This window comes from Scomber japonicus, chromosome 9 (assembly GCF_027409825.1).
Source record: "Scomber japonicus isolate fScoJap1 chromosome 9, fScoJap1.pri, whole genome shotgun sequence".
NCBI classification, from domain to species: Eukaryota; Metazoa; Chordata; class Actinopteri; order Scombriformes; family Scombridae; genus Scomber; species Scomber japonicus.
The window spans coordinates 1752447-1765538 of NC_070586.1; the positions used below are offsets into that span (position 1 = coordinate 1752447).

At 42.2% G+C, this 13092-nt stretch overlaps 1 protein-coding gene across 1 annotated transcript in view; it reads left to right on the forward strand.

Moving 5' to 3' along the window:
- The window catches only part of LOC128364247 (protein NLRC3-like), a gene marked incomplete at its 5' end in the record, with an annotated part of 86253 nt that overhangs the window by 24288 nt on the left and 48873 nt on the right, over positions 1–13092 (forward strand). The gene's annotated exons all lie outside the window — the stretch shown is intronic.

Here is a 13092-nt window from a genome sequence, read left to right on the forward strand (position 1 = left end):
CACCTCACACATGAGGGTTTGAAGACTGTCATCTGTGAGAGTCTGTTCTTTCACCAAAGCAGCAAGGATTTTCCGTACAGTGCGGATTTGCCGCTCCCAAACTCCTCCTTGATGAGAGGCGGCAGGGCTGTTGAAGATCCATTTTATGCCCCTCTTCTGCATAGTCTTTTCAATGTTTGTCTGGTCCAAGTTTTTGATAGCTTCTCTTAGTTCCTTTTCTGCACCAACAAAATTTGTGCCGTTATCAGAACGCATTATTTCAATCTGGCCTCTTCTACTTATGAAACGGCGCAAAGCGTTGATGCAAGAGCTGGTATCAAGACTGTCTGCTACTTCTATGTGTACTGCCCTAATGGTGAGGCATGTAAACATTACACCATAGCGTTTGACAGTTCCCCGGCCCCGTTTCACATCAAAAGGTCCGAAGTAATCAACGCCTACATTCGTGAAAGGCGGTTTGTCTGGCAAAAGACGATCCTTCGGGAGATTTGCCATTTTTTGCTCTCCAACTTGACCTCGTAGTCTCCTGCAGACTGTACACTCTGATATGAGTTTCCTGATGGCCGAGGATACTTGAGGTATCCAAAATCTTTGTCTTAGTTGTGACATCATATAATTGCGTCCACAATGACCAATTTTTCTGTGAACATCTTGCAGGATCAGAGTGGCAGCTCTGGATTGTTTTGAGAGAATAGCTGGATGTTTTGCATCCTGTGGCATAGCAGAGTTGCTCAACCGGCCTCCTACTCTCAGGAAGTTCTCATTCCAAACCGGGTCAAGCTTGTATAGCTGACTACTTCTCTTCACAGGCAACTTATTTTGAAGAGCTTTCACTTCTTCAGGAAACCATTGGTTTTGACTGTGTCTGATGATTTCTGATTCTGCAGCCATCAGCTCATCCAAGGTTAATGTTTTCTTTTCCATGACAGATTTGTAATTGTTCATGTTTTGATGCACAAACAATTTCTGTTTCTCAGGATCCTTTTCTGTCTGCTGAATAGAGTGTTGCAACTCTTTTCTTTTCTCTTTCAGGTGTATCAATGTTCCTTTAACTCTCAGAAGCCATGTAACTGCTCTTTTCAGTCTGTCCCAGCTAGAATAATACTGGAGCAATTTGTTCACAGGATCAGACTTTTCTTCAGCACTGATGACATTCGCTGTGATGGTTTTCACTTCCGGATCATTTTGCAGGCTTTGACTTACATTGTCCAGTCTCTCTGGCCATTCACTCTCTGGCTGTAACAGAAACTGTGGCCCTTTTATCCATGTTTCTCCTTGGATCAAGCTCTTCACTTTCATTCCTCTTGTGGCCTGGTCAGCAGGATTTTCTGACGTTCTGATGTATTGCCACTGTTGTGGTTTGGTCGCTTCTCGTATGAGAGTAATCCTGTTTGCCACAAAGGTCTTGAAGTGAGCTGTTTCATTGTTGATGTATCTAAGGACCGTTGTACTGTCCGTCCAAAAAAGAGATGGCTGAAGTGGAATTTGCATTTCCTCTCGCAGCATCTTGTCCACTTTAACTGCGATGACCGCTGCAGTTAACTCGAGTCTTGGAATTGTGATTTGTTTAAGTGGTCCAACTCTAGACTTTCCAAACACAAAAGCACAATGGATTCTTCCCTGATGATTCACTAGCACAAGATAAGACACTACGCCATAGGCGATTTCACTTGCATCAGTGAAATGATGCAGCCGTGCTTCTGATGTTTCTCCAAAATCCAGGGGCTTAACACATCGGTGTATGCTGAAGTCTGAGAGGTGAGTGAGATCTTCCAACCACTTACACCACTGATCAACTTTCCATCCACTTACTACTTCATCCCATCCTTGCTTTTCTTTGCACAGATCTCTCAACAGAAGCTTAGCAGGAAGCACCACTGGCGCCAGGAAGCCAAGAGGGTCGTAGATGGAGTTTACGACGGACAGAATTCCTCTTCTGGTCATTGGCTTGTCCTGTAGCTGGATCCTGTAGGTGAATGAATCATCTTCTGTGCACCAATGTACACCGAGAGCTCTTTCAATGGGCAGAGCATCATGAGTGAGATCAAGATCTTTAAGCTCACTGGTTCGGTGTTCTTCAAGAATGGATGATAGAACCTTTCTGCTGTTGCTCACCCACTTTGTCAGGTTAAAACCTCCTTCTGCACACAGGTCTCGCAGGTTCTTTACCAAGGCAACAGCTTTTTCTTCTGAACTCACAGATGTTAAACAATCGTCCATATAAAAATTATGTTGAACTGTTTCAACAACTTCTGGAGCAGCTGTGTCTTTTCTATCTTCGGCTGTTCTACGCAGAGCATAACAAGCAACACTAGGGGAGGAGGTAGCACCGAACAGGTGGACCACCATGCGATACTCCTTCAATGGTGCTTGCAGGTTGCCATCCGGCCACCACAAAAATCTCAGCAGGTTAGCATCTGCTTCAGGAACTCTCACCTGATAGAACATTGATTCTATATCAGCCATCATCGCTATTGGCTCTTCTCGGAATCTGACTAAGACACCAATAAGCGAGTTGGTGAGGTCAGGGCCTTGCAGTAATGCACCATTCAGGGATACTTCTTGATACGTGGCGGTGCAGTCAAAGACCACACAAATCTTCTTTTTCTTGGGGTGATAGACCCCATGGTGAGGGACATACCAGACTTTGTTGTCATTCTGGTTAAGCTGCTCCTGAGGGACTTCAACAGCATAGCCCTTGTCGAGTAGACTGTGCATGAACCCCTTGTAGTCTTCAAGAAAAACTTCATTTTTCTGTAGTTTTCTTTTTATACTAGCAGCTCGCTGTTCTGCCATACAGCGGTTGTTGGGCATTTTCACTGTGTCACACTTTAAAGGAAGACCCACACAGTAATGTCCATCTTCATATTTTGTTGTTCTCTGCACTGCCAGCATAAACTGTTTGTCCTCCTGAGACAACTCTTCCTTGTCGTCGTAGCAACGTTCAGGAAAGTCTGTGTTATATTGCTGGACCAGTAGCTGTTCTATTTCTGCCACGGAGACTCTGTTCACACTGTAGTGAGGTGTATTCTCCATGGATTTGCTCTCACTGTTTACAGGTCCACAAACCATCCAACCCAGAACTGTTTTAATGGCATATGGTCCATCATCTTGACTGTTAATTACATGCCATGGTTCCATTGCCTTAGAGTTGTTGACTCCTATAAGCAGATCCACATTGGCATCAATGTGTGGCAAGTTCACTTCACTCAGATATGGCCATTTTTTCAGATGTTGTTGTCTGGGGATGTTTTCTCTCTGAACAGGAATGTTGTTATGTGTGAAAACCTTTGGAAAATGTAGATATTCTGTGTTTTCCAACCCACATACTTCCAGGTCTGAGAGCATGCAACTGTTCATCAGCTTTTGTCCATCCGGTTTGTCTTGACTCATCGTGCTCAACAGGATTTGAGTTGACTTTCCCTTTATGTTCAGTTTCTTTTGCAGCTCCTGTGTACAGAAAGTGGCGGTGCTGCCAGGGTCCATGAAGGCGTATGTCTCGATAGACTTTCCACCTTTCCGAGACCGCACTTTCACTGGAACAATAGACAACAAACAGTCAACTTCTCCGGCCCCAGTATAGCCAACTATTTCTTGAGCTGTAGACTTCTGAGCGCCTGAGATCTCGTCACTTGTAGTGTTATCATCTTTCGTTGACGTATTTGTACTCTCTTTGCCTTCTTTGTCCACATGAAGAATGTCTGGGTGTCTCTGTGAGCACTGCTTGCACACCATTCTTTTCTTGCAGGTCTTGCTAAGATGGCCTGATGTCAAGCATCCAAAACACAACCCCTTCATCTTCAAAAAATCAACACGATCTTTGTGGGTTAGCTCTTTAAACTTCATGCAGAATTCAAACATGTGATTCTTGTGGCAGAAGAGACACGGTGTTTCAAAGGCATTTGCTGCTTTAAAGGAGGTGGTCGGTCTTACCATTGCATCTGTCTTTTTCTTCTCCACAGACATGTTAGTGGCAAAAGTACTTCCTTTCTGTCCACTTCTGGTAAAAGGTTTCTCCTTTTCTTTGTTTTTTCCTGAAGCGGATGTGCGACTGTCTTGGAGGTCTCCAAACAGTGGATCCATTGCTATTTTTGCTTGACGGTCGATGAACATAACCAAGTCACCAAATCTTGCTCTGAATCCTCTCTTTTCCAGGATCTCATATGCCACGTTCCGCCATTTTTCTTTCATCTTATATGGTAGTTTGGATACCACTATTTTCATATTTGTCGGGTTATCCATCTCCTCCATAAACTCGACATCTTCCATTGTATTACGGCAACCAGTCAAAAACACCGCATATGCATTGAGTGATTTTCCGTCTTCAGATCGGATCTGTGGCCACATCAAAGCTTTGTTGATGTAAGCACTGGCTATCATTAGCTCATCACCGTAATGCTTCTGAAGCAGTCGCTTTGCTTCTGTGAATCCTCTGCGCGGTGGCATATGTTCGCAGCTTCGCACGAGCTCTTGTGGTTCTCCTGCAGTGTACTGTTGCAAATAATACAGCTTGTCTTGATCGTTATCAGTTCTCTGTTCAATAGCCTGTTCAAAGGCTCTAATAAACGATCTGTAGGTAAGTGGATCACCTCTGAACACTGCAACATCTTTAATTGGTAGCTGAGCTTGTTTCTGTTGAGTAACCAACATCTCTGTGATCATATTCTGTTTTTGCATTACTTGGAGAATGCCATCACTGTTTTTGTCACGCTCTTGTCTGTCAGTGTTGTCCGTGTGTCTTGTCCTACCAACCTGTGGCTCCGTGTGAAACAATCTGGAAGGAATCCTCATTTCAGCTGCAGGCTGGTTTGTGAGTGAAGATGGTCTCCTTTCACTTTTCTTTCGTTGGACTCCACTTGTTACATGTGAGCGGACATAGCTATTCATGCCATCTTCAGATCTCTCATACTCCTTTAAAACTTTTACTGTAGCTCGTTTCTCTGCAATAGCTGCCTCTAAATTCAATTTTTCCAGCTTGGCTCTGATGCGTGCTTCTTCCATCTCAAGCTCTTGCTTTTGTCTCAAAACTGCAGCACGTTCTACAAGTCCAGCTAACTTTGCTTCTTCAGCAGCACGAGCTGATGATGTTCTGGAGGAGGTGACAGATGTGCGTCCCAAAAGTGAACTCTTTTTCCCTGACGGTTTAACCGACACTTGTGATGCACTATCTTCAGGAGTCACGTCATCATTTGCATCAACAGCTGACAAATGTTCTTTTTCCTTTTTGCTTTTATGCACAGCATCCATCCATTTTTCAACATTTTTAGCAAACTCAGTGATTGTTTGCATCTTAGGGTCAACCCAACTGGTTTTATCTGCATTCTTCTCTTCCTCTGGCAGAAGATTCCATACTTGGTAAGTAACATCTTCAAACTCAGTGATCAGAGAACGAAAATCATTGTCCATGAACTTTTGCACTTTTTGCAGATTGTCATCCTCACTCATCAAATTTTCAATTTCTCTTGTCTTACCAGTGATCTTGGCTAAAACAGCTCTTCTGGATCCAATGAGTCTGTGCAGCTTATCCTCTAGCGCCCTCTCCGTCAGCTTAAGTGGTCTCTTTTTTTCCACATCTGCCGCATCAATTAACTCCTTTTTCTCGGCCATTCTTCAGCAGAGCAGTGCATAAATTGTGTGCAAATGAGTAAAGAATGTCCACTTTACACATCCAAACGTGTGCAACACAACTTCTGAAAGATGCACAAACTTCAAAGGCTTTCATAAAAGACGAGTTATCCTAATTGCGTGCGGCGCATCCACTGCGAGGCGAGCTTCATTGACTGCAACTTCATCATCCATGCTCATTCAGATCCGACTTTAAAAGTCATGTTTTCATTCTTTTTCGGAGGTTTCATAGCATCAAGCACATACCATGATGTCGTGTTGCGTCTGGTCTCCAAGCCGTGCGTCGGGCGTCACCTGGATGTCCTCCGGTGGCGAGTTAACGAGCTCGTTGCGCACCTGCGGCTCTGTCTTGTTAATCCTCACAGAGTAGTTTTTCTACTAATGTCCTGGCCTTTCCTTCTGACTTTCAAAAGCCACATGAGAGGGTGAGGGGAGGTATTCGTACTGGAAAGAATTAGGCGTTATCTTGTTTTCAAAAAAGGTTTACTTGTGAAAAATAAACAAACAATATACATCCATTTCTTCCTTTTCTTTCCTTTACTTTCTGTTCTTTCCTTTCTTTCCTTTACTTTCTGTTCTTTCCTTTCTTTCCTTTCTTTCCGTAGAAAAACTGTCTCCAGCTCGCCGCTCTCATCTAAACTGAGGCGGTCTGTGACGTCATCTACCTTATATTAACACTGTTGACCAGCAGGTGGCAGAATAACATGCAGTCCTATAAATTAAATAAACTTAGAAATATAAATTACCATCTAGGTTTTTAACTATGCATTATGGCTCCTACACTGTGTCTAACTTTTGTTTGCATAGAGGATTTATCATTAACATTTACAAACTGAAATCTATCAGATAAATATGATTTAAACCATTTCAATGCTGTTCCTTTAATACCAATTAAATGTTCAAGTCTCTGTAAAAGGATTTGATGATCAATAGTGTCAAAGGCAGCACTAAGGTCTAACAGGACGAGGACAGAGAGAAGTCCATTGTTTTTAGTAGTCATTAGTAACTTTTACTAGTGCAGTCTCTGTGCTATGATGAGCTCTTAATGCAGACCGAAAATCCTCAAATAAGCTAAACCAAACTCTTCAAGTTTAATTTTAAAGAGACTCAACATTCCCACATGAGCAGCACTTGAAAAAAACTCAATTTTAACAGAAAGAAACCTCAAAACCAGACTCAGAGTGGGAGAACATCAACTGACCGGTTGGCAGAGAGGAGAGAGAGGAACACTGAAACTCAACATTGAAGGTTTATTATACTGTGTATGTGTGTGTGTCTCCAGTGTTACTGGTTTACCTCTCAGACTCCAGAAGATGAAGAAAGAGGAGAAAGAGGAGGAAGAGGAGGAAGAGGAGGACGGAGCAGAGTCTGTAATATCCAGCTGTCTGTCTATGAAGAGTGATTGGTCCAATGAGCATCCTCCAGTCTTCAGTAATGAACCTGGACCCTCAGACACAAAGTAAGAGACTGTTTCTACTGTAAACTGAGCTGAAGATGATTCAGTGAGACGCTTTCATGAAGGTTGTAGTGTAGATATGAAGGAAAGAAATAATGAAGTAGCTTCCATTCAGCTGTAATCTCCAACAGATCTTCATGTTCATGTTAACCAGAGACAGAGACAGGGCTGCTATTGCTGTTTGATTTTCCAGTCAATAAATGTAAAGTAGCAGCAGGTAACCCAGGGTGATATTTACTAAGGATTCACTAACAAGTCAAACTGTGTCTGTCCTTATTTACTAAAGGACTGCAGCAGCAGGTACAATGTTTGGTCTCATGTAATACAGACTGTGTGTTAACGTGTTCCTGTTCAAAGACACTAAATATGGGACATATTTGGCACATTGTTGTTTCTGTCTAATTACTGTTGAACTCTTGTGATTGTAGTCACAGAGAGAGGAAGACGAGGGCTGTTTCTGTGGAGGAGCAGCTGTCCTGCTGTTCTTTGTGTCAGGACGTCCTGAAGGATCCAGTCTATACCAGCTGTGGATACTGGTTCTGCAGACAGTGCACCACCTCATACTGGGACCAGTCTGCTTCATCAGGAGTCTCCTCCTGTCCCCAGTGTGGAAAAAGATCCAGAACCAGAGCTGGACTGCAGACAGACAGTCAGACCAGCACTGTACAAAGTAAGACTGAAGATCTGTCTGCTGATGTCATCATCTCTGAAAACAGGAATCTACCTCCTCTATCCTACTGAACATTAACAGTCACACTGATTTCTGTTTTATTCTACCTTTTTTCTTCTCTTTCAGCAGAAAGTGGTCTGCAGGAGGTTTTAGATGAACATCAGATCAGTCTGAGCAGCACATGTGAATGTGTGACTCAAGGAACTGATGAAGCAGGAACTAAAACCTTCCTCATCAGCATCTTCACTGAGGTCCACATCACAGAGGGACAGAGTGAAGAGGTTAATACCCAACATGAGGTGAGGCAGCTTGAAACAGCTTCCAAGATGAAGACCCTCCATGACGCTCCAATCAAGTGTCAGGACATCTTTAAAGTCTTACCTGACCAACAGGAAACTGAAGAGGTTCATACCCAACATAAGGTGAGGCAGATTGAAACAGCTTCCAAGATGAAGACCCTCCATGACGCTCCAACCAAGGATCAGGACATCTGTGAAGTCTTACACAGAGTCAGAGTGGTTCTGATGAACGGCGTCGCTGGCGTTGGAAAAACCTTCTCAGTGCTGAAGTTCACTCTGGACTGGGCACAGCGCTCCAACAACCAAGATATCAGTCTGCTGATTCTGTTCTCGTTCAGGTCGCTGAACTTGATCAAAGATGAGCAGTACAGTCTGCTCATGCTGATCCGTGTTTTCTATCCAACATTACAGAAGCTCACAGCAGAGAAGCTCACTGGCTGTAAAGTTCTGTTCATCTTTGACGGCCTGGATGAAAGCAGACTTTCACTGGATTTCAACAACAGTGAGATAGTGTCTGATGTCACACAGAAGTCATCAGTCAGCGTGCTGTTGACAAGCCTCATCAAGGGGAAGCTGCTTCCCTCGGCTCTCATCTGGATAACAACCAGACCTGCAGCAGCCAATCAGATCCCTCCTTCATGTGTGGACAGGGTAACAGAAGTACGAGGCTTCACTGACCCCCAGAAGGAGGAGTACTTCAGGAGGAGATTCAGTGATGAAGAGCAGTCCAGCACAATCATCTCACACATCAAGACATCCAGGAGCCTCCACATCATGTGTCACATCCCAGTCTTCTGCTGGATCACTGCTACAGTTCTGGACCACATGCTGACTCCAGACCAGAGAGGAGAGCTGCCCAAGACCCTAACTGACATGTACTCACACTTCCTGCTGGTTCAGACAAAGAGGAAGAAGAACAAGTATGATGAGGGACATGAGACGAGTCCACAGGAGCTGACGGAGGCTGACAGGAACCTTCTTCTGAAGCTGGGGAGGCTGGCGTTTGAACAACTGGAGAAAGGAAACATCATGTTCTACCAAGAAGACCTGGAGCAGTGTGGTCTTGATGTCACAGAGGCCTCGGTGTTATCAGGAGTTTGTACAGAGATCTTCAAAAGAGAGAGTGTGATCTTCCAGAAACCAGTCTACAGCTTTGTTCATCTGAGCATTCAGGAGTTTCTGGCTGCAGTCTACATGTACCACTGTTACACCAGCAGGAAGACAGAGGTACTGGATGACTTCCTGAAGAGAGCCATGCTGAAATCTCTCAGAAGTGAAAATGGCCACCTGGACCTGTTTGTCCGCTTCCTTCATGGCCTCTCTCTGGAGTCCAACCAGAGTCTCTTAGGAGGCCTGCTGGGTCAGACAGACAACAGTCCAGAAACCATCCAGAGAGTCATCAACAACCTGAAGTGGATGAACAGTGGTGATATCTCTCCTGACAGAAGCATCAACATCTTCCACTGTCTGATGGAGATAAACGACCGCTCAGTACATCAGGAGATCCAACAGTTCCTGAAGTCAGAGAAGAGATCAGAGAAGGAACTCTCTGTGTTTCAGTGCTCAGCTCTGGCCTACATGCTGCAGATGTCAGAGGAGGTTCTGGATGAGTTGAACCTGAAGAAGTACAACACATCAGAGGAGGGACGACGGAGACTGATCCCAGCTGTGAGGAACTGCAGAAAGGCTCAGTAAGTCCAGATGTGATTAATATTATAAATCAGTGTAGATTAGTAGTTTAGTTCTTCAAATATAAATAATATAAATGTTTTATTATAGTTAAAATAGTGCTCTACTTGTTTATATATGAAATAACATGTCAGTTATATTTAGTCTCAGATGTTGTTGAGCTGTTTAAATGTTGAGTTTAAATAATGTTGATGTTTATAGCTGTTAAGATAATGAACAGTTATTCTATTTATTTCTAGTCATTATTGGATTTGACAGTGTTTTCTTCTCTTTCTCTTCCTTTGTGTGTTGGAGGATTCATTCAAACCTGGTGAAACACATGAAGGACTTTAGAGGTTGTGGTTGAGGTTTTATTACAGCAGCATTTTATCACAACATCAGTATTTTACAGTTATCAGTGAAAGCAGTAAAGTTATTATTACATGATATATAATCAAGAAAGAAAGAAAGAAACTCTCAGCTGTTTTCTCTCTTGTTGGTGTAGAGAAGAGTAGTAGCAGGAAATGCACAGAGGTCTGATCAATATATAAGAGCAGAACGGCAGAATTCAGCCTGTTTAAAGAGATCTGATACACATTAAAGCTCAATGTTATATGTTAATGCTGATACCCTGATAACATCTTTCTGATGACATCATGTTAAAATAATTCAACCTGATTGGTTTGTTCATTGTGTTTGTGCTGAATCAGTTTTTCAGATTCTCAGAAAAGAAAGTGGACACTAAACGTCTAAATATTGAATACATTCATATTTAATGATGTTCAGGTGTAATATTGTCAGGTCATTAGATTCATTAGTGTTTGTGAACAGTCAGTAAATGTAGCTGCTTATGGATGTGAACCTGACAGCAGCAGGTAGCAAAGAGAGATGATCTTTCTCAACTGGAACTGTTCACTGAGCTGAACTGAGTCTAAATATCCTGCAGTCACATTAAACATAGTGGACAGTAAAAGTGGTTTTCTAATCAAGATGTCCTCATGTTAACTTAGTGGAGACAGACATGGGATCAGATCACACACACACACTGTGCACATTATGGAAGCCTCAATGTAACTCCATGTTCTCTCCTCCATCTGCAAGATTAAAGCTAAACAAAGATTAAAGTGTGCAGGTCTGAGAGAGAGTGATGAGAATGATTGTTTCATTCAAGCACAGTGAGACAGCATCAGCTGAACTGGGAGTGTTCTGGTAGCTTATTGGTTAAGATGCTTCCAGTATAACTGCAGCTTCCACTGATCTCTCTCCTCTTGTTTTCTGTTTCTTCATATTAAAGGAATAAATTAATAATAATAATAATAATAATAATGATAATAATATTAATAATAATAATACTAATGGAGTCATCAGGCTGAAGCATCAGCTGGGCTTTGGGCTGGATCACCTTATCAAAGCTGGCCTGCTCAGTGTCTCCCTCTCTCTTCCACCAGCAACATCTCTTTTCTTTCTTTGCTTCATGTGTTTGTTATTGTCTAGCACACATTTCCCCTCATCCATGCACTTCCCTACACTACTGATTCTACACATTACACATGGAGTTTACATTTAGTTTGTTAATAACTTACTTTAATACATTATTTTAGTTTTTGAGATTCAAACATGTGTTCTCCTTGTTAGTCTGAACCTTGAGCCACTTCATGATAATATGTTGTAATATTTGTGTCATTACAGACTTACTGACATTAAACTCACAGACACTGACTGTGAAGTTGTGACCTCAGCTGTGAAGTCCAACCCTCATCTGACAGAGCTGCACCTGAATCTCAACAAACTGTCTGATTCATCAGAGAAGCTTCTGTCTGCTGTACAGGAGAGTCCAAACTGTAAACTGGGTCTGAAGTGAGTTCACTGACTGTAACTTTGGTAGATTGTTTTCTTTTTATTTAATTCACATGCTTCACTGTTTGGTATCTTGAATAATAATAATAATAATCTAAGAGATGAAACTAAATAATGAGCATGACAGGTTTCTTTATTGCACACTAAGAATAATAAACATGTCAATCATAAGCAGATATAATAAAACCAGAGCTCCATTAGCAGCAGCGATGCTAACGGGCATGATGAGTTGAACAGCTACCAATGTGAACTTGTCCAGTCTGCCCTGTTGCATGATGGGCCATAGCCAGCAATGCTAGAGATCAGGACTAACTTGTACTTATTAAACTAGGCAGTAACATACAATGATGATTGAAGTCAGAGATGATTGGAAGCTCCAAGGAGCTCAGCAGTGAGCAGAGATTAGAGAGCAGCTAAAGAATGGTGAGACTAAACATGAAGCACCAACCACCAGTTATATGCAGAGCTTACCATAGCTGTTAGCTTTACACACCTTTCATCTGTCATTTATTGAAGAGCCATCAGGATGCTGTAGATGACCAACAGTCTAGATGTTGAAGAGGAACTGATAATGACCTCACATGTCTGCTGAGTACATGACATCATTAATAAATAACCTGAATCTGAAGATCAGCGTGCTCCTTCATTTGATATATCTGTAGACCTTGTTAAAGGATGAATAAAAGAGGTCAATGAATTCATCTTCAGAAGAAATGGGGCTTCTAAAATCATATTGTAAATATGATAGAACTACACAGTCAGCCTGTAGATCACATCACCTGTCATCTACATCATGTTGTCATAGTCATAATGACAGCGACGCTAAATAAAATAACGTAATCAGTGAAATGACAGCAGAATACATGCAGCTCAACATTTGACTTTTACTTTGAAATGCTGCTGGTGTTGTAGCCAGCGATGGTGAAGCTGCTGATGCATCAACTTCTACTTATTTATATCACTTTAAACACAATATCATTGGTCCAGAGTCCTTCACACATAAGAACACTAAATAAATACAAATAAAAACACAATAAAAGAATCTGAATGACAACAATGTGATGCTTCTATAAATAAAACAGAAACGCTGTCAGGTTTACAGAAACATAACTGCTGCTGAACACAGTGAGCTGAATGATGATCTGATGCTACATGTCACACTGATGAAGAGGAAGTCCTAATGATGAAGATGAAGTCCTGGCTGAGGAAGATGAAGTCCTGACTGAGGAAGATGTTCTGAATGAATGAAAGGAAACTAAAGTAAATAAGTGTTTCCTGTCCAGAATCATCAGTATCAGAGGAGCATGGTCAGCTCTGTACAAATGTTGGAAATCAAATAAAACTAACAGTGAAGTTTACTATTTAGCCTAGCAGCTACGTACATGCAGCGCTAGCTAGGAAGCTTACTGCTGAATCACTGGAACCCAAATACAAAGTTAAATGCTGCATAGAAACAAGCTTCAAAGTGACTTTATGAAAAGCTCTTGTGATAGATGTTACCTGTGAGCAAAGAAAGA